This window comes from Hyaena hyaena, unplaced genomic scaffold, assembly GCF_003009895.1.
Source record: "Hyaena hyaena isolate Hyena2069 unplaced genomic scaffold, ASM300989v1 scaffold_147, whole genome shotgun sequence".
Classification (NCBI taxonomy): Eukaryota; Metazoa; Chordata; class Mammalia; order Carnivora; family Hyaenidae; genus Hyaena; species Hyaena hyaena.
In genome coordinates, this window is record NW_024080779.1 from 746,251 (window position 1) to 755,396 (window position 9,146).

Consider the following 9,146-nt stretch of genomic DNA (forward strand, 5'->3'; position numbering starts at 1 on the left):
TATAACTTTAGATGTGGCTCATCTGACGCTCTTCAAATAGTACCACAGTGTTCTGATTCCTTCTGTCTATACCTAGGGATGCACCAGATAATGACTCAAAGGAAAAATATAATGGGATAGCAATTATGATGCTAGGTCACAGCCCTGGTTTACCCGTCTCAATATTCTATTACTTAAAAATATTTTCATTCACTCAACAAGTTTAGCATCTACTATGTGTTCATTATTATTCTAGGAACCAAAGGGATATTAGTGAAAAATATAAACAAAAACAAATAAAGCAATCTTGCCTACGCTTTAGTTTTCATGCCTGTTGTCAAATTTCAACTCTTTAAAGTAGCCACATCTAGCTCTGGTATTCATAGATTTATCTTAACTGTGTCTTAATACATTCATATTTCTTAAATGTTACTTCTTGGCAAAATATGTACCATTCACCAACTATCTGCTGGTTAATCATCATTTTCTTAAATTTACTTGTTAAAATATGTTCGCCCATCAAGATTCGGTATACAAGTCTATGTTAATCTTATCCACGTATTCATTATTTTATAGATATCAACTATGTATCATTTCAGCTTTTGCTATTACAACTTGGAAGTCCTGATTTTCTATTTATTTCTCTGGTAGTCCACATCAACCTCATCATTTTAATAGCACTCTTACAGACCATCTCCAGTTCCAAATATCCAAACCGATATGCAGCAATCAGAACACAGGATTCCAGGTGCAGATGTGCCATAATTCTAATTAAACTAGGGCAGGATCTTTCCCATGAAGATTTTAGTAACTATTTTCCTGTTTAATTTTTTAAACACTATATTATGTAAATTTTCAAAAATACAGAAAACTTGAGGGAACCGTACAGAGAACACTTATATTATCAATCACCCAGATTCTACCATTAACATTTTATTATATTTCTTCAACTATGCATCTATTCATAAGTTCAACATCTATCAAACCATAAATGCACTTCATTTACTTACATTTAAAAATAAATTAAAGACATCAGTATATGTTCCCCTATTTTATAATGCATATCATTAACTAGAATTTTATATTTGTTTATATTTAAGTTTCTCAAGGTAAAATTACAAGTAATGAGATGCACAAATGTTAAATACACATTTGTTGAGTTTTGAAAAATGAATATATTCGCATAACCTAAACCCTTATAAAATTATGAAACATTACCACCCAATTAAGTTCCCAAATAGCCTTCCCCAGTGAATTCCTGATACCACACCCAAGAGACAACTATTAGACTTCCTCTTTTAGAACTTCAGATAACTTGGAATCATACAGATTCATCTATGTTGTTACCTGTATCAGAAGTTAATTTTTTTGTTTTTGTGTATCTTTACCTCCCTAGTTTTACTGAAGTATAATTGACATACAACATCGTATAAGGTTTACAAGATAATGATTCAATATATGTCCACTGCATGCTTATCAGAATCAGTTTAGTTAACATCCACTACCTCATGTAGTTACAAAATTTTTTTCTTGTGATGAGAAGTTTTAAGATCTATTCCCTGAGCAACTTTCAAACATACAGTACAATACTGTTAAATGTAATCACTATGCTGTACATTATCTCCCCAGAACTTATTTATCTTATAACTGGAAGTTTGTACCTTTGACTATTTTCAACCATTTCCCTCACCCCCACACCATTGTTCTGGCAACCACCAATCTCCTCTCTGATTCTATGATTTTGGTTTATTTACATTCCACATAAAAGTGAGATAATAGAGCATTTGTCTTTCTGACTTATTTCACTCAGCATAATGCCTTCAAAATCCACCCATATTGCTGTAATTGCTAGGATTTCCTTCTTTTTTATGGCTTAATATGCCACTATACCTATATATTTATTTTTTCTTACATTTTCTTTATCCATTCATCTATCATGGAGACTTAGATGGTTTCCATGTCTTGGCTATTATAAATAATGCTTCAAAGAGTAGAAAGGTGCAAATACCTCTTTGAGAAAGTGATTTTGTTTCCTTCAGGTATACACCCAAAAACAGAATTGCTGGATCATATGCTAGTACTATTTTTAATTTTTAAGGAACCTCCACACTGTTTTCCATAGTGGCTATACCAATTTACATTCCCACCAAAAGTGTACCAAGGCTCCATTTTCTCCACATGGTTGCAAATAATGGTCTCTTATCTTACTGATAATACCTACTTTAACAGGTGTCAGGTGATATCTCACTGTGGTTTTGACTTATATTTCCATGATGATTAGTGATGTTGAGCACCTTTTCATGTACCTGTTGCCCATCTGAGTATCTTTTTTGGAAAAAATGTCTATTCAGGTCTTTTTTTTTTTTTGATGGATCATAAAGTTTTATTTTTAAGTCCTTATTTAAATTCCAGTTAGTTAATATACAGTGTAATATCTCTGTCAGGTGTACAATTCAGTAATTCAACACTTACATACAACACCTGGTGCTCAACACAACAAGTGCATTCCTTAATCTCTATCACCTATTTAACCCATCCCTTCACCCACCTCCATTCTGTTAACCATCAGTTTGTTACCTATAGTTAAGAGTCTGTTTCTTGGTTTGCCTCTCTTTTTTACCCTATGCTCATTTGTTTTGTTTCTTAAATTCCATATGAGTGAAATCATATGGCATTTGCCTTTTTCTAACTTATTTCACTTAGTGTTATAGTCCCTAGCTCCATTCACATTGTTGTAAGTGACAAGATTTCAGTCTGTTTTATGTCTGAGTAATATTCCACTGTGTGGGGAAAAGAAATTGAAGAAGATACAAACAAATGGAAAGATATCTATGTTCATGCATTTGAAGAATTAATGCTGTTAAAATGTCTATACTACCCAAAGCCATCTAAAAATTCAGTGCAATCACTACCAAGATTCTAATTGTATGTTTTGCAAAAAAACAAAAACAAAACAAAAAAACCCCCTAAAACTTGTTTGCAGCCGCAAAAGACCCCAAATAGCCAAAGAAATCCTGAGAAAAAAGGAAAAAGATAGAAGAATGGCACCTCTTGGCTTCAAATTGTATTGTAAAGCTATAGTAATCAAACACTATGATACTGGATAAAAAGACACATAAACCAATGAAACAGAATTGAGAACCCAGAAATAAAGCCATGCATATACAGTCAACTAATATTTGTCAAGGGATTCAAGAAGACTCTATGGAGAAAAGATAGTTTCTAATAAATAGTACTGGGAAAATCAGATATTCACATGCAAAAGGATGAAACTATACTCCTATCATATACCACTCACAAACATTAACTTGAATTATAGAATTAAATGTAGGGCCTGGAATAATACAACTCCTAGAAGAAAACATAGGGTAAAAGCTCTTTGATATGAGTCTTGGTAATGATTTTTTAAAATATGAAACCTACAGCACAAGCAACAAATATAAACAAGTGGGAATATATCAAACTAAACAATTTCTGCACAGCAAAAGAAATAATCAACAAACTAAAAAGGCAACCTACAGAAAGGGAAAAATATTTACAAACCATACATTTGATAAGAAGTTAATATCCAAAATATAAGGAACTCATACAACTCAATAACAGAAAGCACAAATAATCTAATTAAAAAATAGCCAAACTATATGGTCAATTAATCTTCAACAAAGCAGGAAAGAATATCCAATGGGAAAAAGATAGCCTCTTCAACAGACGGTGTTGTGAAAACTGGACGGTAACATGCAAAACAATGAAGCTAGACCCCTTTCTTATCCCATACACAAAAATAAATTCAAAATGGAATAAAGATCTAAACGTGGGACAGGAAACCATTAAAATCCTAGAGGAGAAGACAGGCAGTAACCTCTTTGACACTGACCATAGCAACTTCTTACTAGATATGTCTTCTGAGGCAAGGGAAACACAAGCAAAAATAAACTATTGGGGCTTCATAAAAATAAAAGTTTCTGTACGGTGAAGAAAAAAACAAAACTAAAACGTAGCCTATGGAATGGGAGAAGATATTTGTAAATGACATATCTGATAAAGGACTAGTATCCAAAAGATATAAGGAACTTAAACTCGGGGTGCCTGGGTGGCTCAGTCGGTTGGGCGTCTGACTTCAGCTCAAGTCATGATCTCATGGTTCGTGAGTTCAAGCTCTGCGTCGGGCTCTGCTGACAGCTAGATCAGAGCCTGGAGACTGCCTTCAGATTCTGTGTCTCCCTCTCTCTCTGACCCTCCCCCGCTCATGCTGTCTGTCTGTCTGTCTCTCTCTCTCAAAAATAAACAAAACATTAAAAAAATTTTTTAAAAAGAACTTAATTAAACTCAACAGCCAAAAAATGAATAATCCAATTAAAAATGGACAGAAGGCATGAATAGACAATTTTCCAAAGAAGACATCCAAGTGGCTAACAGGCACATGAAAAGATGCTCAACATCACTCATCATCAGGGAAATACAGATCAAAACTACAATGAGATATCACCTCACACCAGTCAGAATGGTTAAAATCAACAACATAAGAAACAACAGGTGTTGGTGAGGATATGGAGAAAGGGGAACCCTCTACAGTGTTGGTGGGAATGCAAACTGGTGTAGCCACTCTGGAAAACAGTATGGAATTTCCTCAAAAAGTTAAAAATTGGGCACCTGGGAGGCTCAGTCACTTAAGTTTCTGACTCAAGGTTTTGGCTCAGATCATGATCTCATGGGTTCCTGAGTTTGAGCCTCCCATTGGACTCTGTGCTAACAGTGCGGAGCCTGCTTCGGATTTCTCTCTCTCTCCCATTCTCTCTCTCTCAAAAATAAAGAAATAAAAATTGTATAGGTTTATAAAATCTTAAAAATGGAACTGCCCTATGATTAAGCAATTGCACTACTAGGTATTTACCTAAAGAATACAAAAATACTAATTCAAAGGGATACATGCACCCCGATATTTATAACATCAGTATCTACAATAACCAAATTATGGAAACAGGCCAAGTGTCTCCTTCTCTCTCTGCCCCTCCCCCGCTCACGCTCTGTCTCTCTCTCTCTTTCAAAAACAGACATTTAAAAATTTTTTTAATAAAAGAAAACACTATAAAATAAATCCAAAAGTACTTTTAAATTTTTTACTTTTATTCATTTTTGAGAGAGAGACACAGAGAAAAATTGGGAGAAGGGCAGAAAGAGAGAGAGAGAGGCCAGAATCCCAAGCAGGCTCCAGGCTCTACACTGTCAGCACAGAGCCTGATGCAGGGCTCAAACTCATAAGCCGCAAGATCACGATGTGAGCTAAAGTCACTTAACCAACTGAGCCACCCAGGTGCCCCCCAAAAGTACTTTTAAATGTTAACTATCATAGCATCTTAGAAAGCTAGATAAATAGATATTATAATAATCTCTATATAAATTTTAATTATATAGTTTTAATAACAGTAACACACAAACTTGTAAGATTATTTCACATTTTACCCCCTCTAGTTTTGCTCTTGGCAACTGACAGCAACTTTACAAACTGTTATAAGAATCTGAATCTCTGGCTTCAGTGTGACCTGGTCATCTTCAATTTGATGGTTATATCTGTGCATTAGCTAGCAGACCCCCTATAAAATCAATTAAAATGTGAAAGGTAATGGTTAGTCCCTTTATTAAATAAAAGGTCTTTTAAAAAGAACAAAAAATTAGGAAACACCATGTAAAGGCAATTTGCAAAAGAAAAATATATTTTGTAAAACATATGAAAGATATTGATATATATAAAATCTATAACATATTAGAATATATAACATCAATATGAAAATAGCATACTGTAATATATATTTTTGTTTAATTATTTAATTTAATATATATGTATAAGAAATAACTGATATACAGATTGTTGATGACACTGCACAAAAGCCAGTGTTTCTACACGTTATTAATGAAAGTGCATACGTAAAATAATGGTGAAGTTCATTTGGGCAATATATATATCAAAGTTAAAACTATAAAGTATACAAAACCTTTGCCCCAGATACTCCATTTCTGGAAATTTAGCCTAAGAAAATAAGCAGACAAGTGAACAAATATATGTATAATACTTACAGCATTGTTTATAAAAATAAAAAGGTTTGAAACAACCAAAATACTCTTAAGACTGGTTAAGCTATGATGTATTAGAATACTATGAATCAACTTTAAAAGGTGAGACTATTTACAACTGACATGTGAAGATATACATATCATTAAGTGAAAAGAACTGGTTACAGGTGAATTTGTGTAGTATGATCCTATTTTCATGGAAAACAAAAATGTGCATATATATGCGTTATATAGATGCAGAAAGAAAAGCTGAAAAGGAAACACACTGTACATTCAATAAGGAGTCAGCAGTCTTTTTTCTCTAAAGGATCAGACAAAATGTGTTTTAGAATATTTAGACCACAGAGCATGTCACAACTAAACAACTCTATCACTGTAACATGAAAGCAATCACAGACAATGTGTAAATAAATAAGCATGATTTTATTCAAACAAAATTTTATTTATGCACACTGAAATTTGAATTTCCTGTAATATTCATGTGGCATAAAATATTCTTTCTTTTCTGCTTAAATTTATTTATTTATTTTGAGAGAGAGAGGAAAAAAGGGAGGGGCAGAGAGCAAGGAAGAGAGAGAACCCCCAATGGGCTCCACACTGATGCTGGGCTCGAGCACACGAACCATGAGATCATGACCTCAGCTGAAACCAAGAGTAGGACATTTAACCGACTGAGCTACCCAGGCACGCCATGAAATATTCTTTCTTTATTTGCTTTAAATCATTTACAAATATAAAAAAAATTTTAGTTTCTAAGCCATAAAAAAATAGAAAGCAGGCTAGATTTGTCCTGTAGGCTTCAGTCTGTAATTCTTGCTCAAAACTATTAGTCCTTACATTGTGAGATATGATTTTTGGAGGGTGGGGTGAGTGAGAGCACCTTTATTTTACATTCAACAAACTTTCCAATTAATTAAAATTTTAGAAAAAAGTTTAAGATAAAATTTTAGATCAAGTTTGTGTTACCTTAATAATAATAAAAATTTAAATATTTTATACTGAACAATAAAATGTTGATTTTCTGATAGGAGCTAGAATTCTAGAATGTATACTTTGTGCTTCTTTTGTGGATAACCATCTTATCGTTGTTAACTCTCCTCACTATCACCTAAACTAAAATAGAATTTTCCTGGGAGAAATATATAGATATAGACATAAACAAAAAAATAGAGAGAGATATAGGTAGGTAGATAGATATAGATGCATAGACAGACATAGACATAGACACAGAGCTAGTGCTAGAACTAGAGCCTGAGCTAGATATTACCTACAGTTGAAATCATCCTCAGTGGAGAAAGACTGAATCATTTTCTCCTAAATTTGGGGACAAGTGAAGGACGTACACTCTCACCACTTTTATTCAACAATGTACTATGGGTTCTATTCAGTGCAGTAAGCAAGAGAAATAGCTAAAAAGGGATACAGATTGAAGAAAAATAAATAAAAGTCTATTTACAGATTCTATTACTTTATGTTTTTATTTATTATGATACCAGACAGAAAATCCCAGGTAATCTATAAAAACACAACTAAAACTGATGAGTTTAATAAGGTCACAAGAGGGGTGCCTGGGTGACTCAGTCAGTTAAGTGTCCGACTTCAGCTCAGGTCATGAACTCATGGTTCATGAGTTTGAGCCCTGCATCAGGCTCTGTGCTGACAGCTCAGAACCTGGAATCGGTTTCAGATTCTGTGTCTCCTCTTTCTGCCCCTACCCTGCTCACACTCTGTTTCTCTCTTGCTCTCCCTCTCAAAAATAAAAATTTAAAAATTTAAAAAATTATAAGGTCACAAGATACAGAATGGTATAGACTGAATATTTGTGTCCCTCAAAATTCATATCTTGAAACATAATGATCAATGTGATAGTATTAGGACATAGGGTCTTTGGGAGGTGCTTCCATCATGAGGATGGAACTTTCATGAATGGAAATACTTGTGCGTTTATAAAAGAAAACCCACAGAGTACTCTAGCTACTTCAATATGTAAAGGCATAGAGAGAAGTCATCAGTCTGCAACATGGAAGGGGGCTTCACCAGAACCAGAGCATGCTGGAACCCTGATCTTGGACTTCTGGCCCTCAGGTCTATGAGAAATAAATTCCTATTGTTTATAACCACCTAGTTTATGGCATTTTTATTATAGCATCCCAAATGGACCCAGATACATGGTCAATGTACAAAACTGTACTATATTTCTATAGAAAATAATGGGAAATAGGTAATAGAAATTTATTCAACAAAAAGTATTATTTATAATAACACCAGAAAACATGAAATATTTAAGGATATATCTAATAAGATATGTAAAATATTTGTATGCTGAAAACTATGAACATAGGTAAGAGAATTAAAGACATATAAATGGAAAGATATACCATGTTATTGATTCTTAAAATTCAATTTGTTTAAAATGTCAGTTCTTCCCCCAAATGATCTGTATATCCAATGTACTCACACACAAAATTCCAGCATGCTTTTTTTTTAGTAGAAATGGGAAAGCGAATTCTAAACTTTATATGAAAAAACATAGAACCTTGAATAGACCCCCCAAAATAATAATAAAGTTGGAGGCTTGCAGTCCCAGAGTTTAAAACTTACTACAAACATAGACAAATCAAGACAGTACGGTGTTGACATAAAGATAGACATATAAATCAATAGAACACAACAGAGTCCAGAAATAGACTCATATACATAGGGTCCATTGCTTTTCAAAAAATTTGACCAAGTACTCAATGGAGAATAGAGAAGCTTATCAACAAATTGTGCTGGAATTATGGAAAAAGCCCAAATGTCCATCAACTGATGAATGGAAAAAGATGTGGTATAGATATACAATGGAATATCAGCCATAAAAAAGAATGAAATCTTGCCATCTGCAATGACATGGATGGAGCTAGAGAGTATTATCCTAACCGAAATAAGTCAGTCAGAGGAAGACAAATACCATATGATTTCACTCATATGAGGAATTTAAGAAACAAATGATCATGGGGGAAATCAAGAGAGAGGCAAACCAAGAAACAGAATCTTAACTATAGAGAACAAAGTGATGGTTACTAAGAATGGAAGTGAGTGGGAAGGATGGGTTGAAT